The 1160-nt window shown below is 39.2% G+C and overlaps 1 protein-coding gene across 1 annotated transcript in view; it reads left to right on the forward strand.

The window, feature by feature from the left end:
* akap9 (A kinase (PRKA) anchor protein 9) overlaps positions 1–1160 on the forward strand; it is a 56889-nt gene that overhangs the window by 37966 nt on the left and 17763 nt on the right. The gene's annotated exons all lie outside the window — the stretch shown is intronic.

The following is a 1160-nucleotide window of genomic DNA, read 5'->3' on the forward strand; positions in this document are numbered from 1 at the left end:
TATCTGTAATTTCTTTAACTCTCACTACTGTTACTTGCTATAAGTCACAAATTTACAGGAATTTTCCAGGAAGTGCTATGGAAACATCACAGCTCATAACTGCTTCTGCTAAGGTTGCACTAAAAACACTCATTTTTATCAAAAAGGTATCCCATGAGTAGATTCACTGAATAAATGGTGAGTATTTTTTGTCTAAGGGTGGAAGCCAAAATTGACTGACAGAAGCCTTTTCCTTTCTACAGCTTTAACCTACTGCTGTGACACAGATAGAAAAGCACTGCTAGTCTGTCTTCACCTTTCACTCCTCCTGTTCACAAACCAAAACAAGAGCATGTTAAATTCTTGTCCTTTCTTATTCTCCTGTAGGCCTAGTTGAAGCTGCAGTTGCAGCACCTGAAGCAGGTGTGTCCATTTTGAGCATGGCTCAGTCATCTCTATACGTCCTTTTAATTGTCTGTTGTAGCTGGGTGACAGTATATCTCTAACCCTAATCCAGCAACTCACCATCAACAAAGCTTGGATCTTGCTTGCTATGGCCTCACAACCTCACTCAGTTCAGTCACTAATCGTTGCTTCAGCTTTTCATTTCTGACTGATTTTCCTCCTGGTTTGTCATTTTTAATGTCTTGGAGTCAGTGTTAGCACTCATTTTAGCATGACGAAATGAAAGTAATTGCTTCAGACATTTATATGTAGTCATTATTTCCTGATTGTCAGCCATCTTAACTCTAAATTAAGCTATCTTTTTAAATGGTTCTGTATATATTTTACATCTGTACATGCTGTGTTTACAGCATTTTGTTTGAGTGAGATGATTGGCCATTCAGGAAGTCCCTCACCCCTGCCTGTAAATGCTTAATGGGCATGGATTGTGCAATGTCTGGACTGTCCACGTTTTTGATTTTTCATTTGCACTCTCACCTTGTTACTTATGCACTAATCCTACGGAAGTTGGTCCTGGGTGAACTGGTTGGGGGTGTTCACTGGTGGCAGCAGATGGGCAAAGAAGCATCATGATGGAGGATCATGTTTGGTAACAGGGCATTATGTTGGGAAGCTGACTGAGATGTTGTAAGAGTCTGAGGTTAGCCATTTATTGAAATGATTTATTCAAAATTGGTCACTTTTACAATGTCACATATGAATGACATAAAAAAAAA

The sequence above is a fragment of the Monopterus albus genome, unplaced genomic scaffold, assembly GCF_001952655.1.
Source record: "Monopterus albus unplaced genomic scaffold, M_albus_1.0 scaffold34.1, whole genome shotgun sequence".
Classification (NCBI taxonomy): Eukaryota; Metazoa; Chordata; class Actinopteri; order Synbranchiformes; family Synbranchidae; genus Monopterus; species Monopterus albus.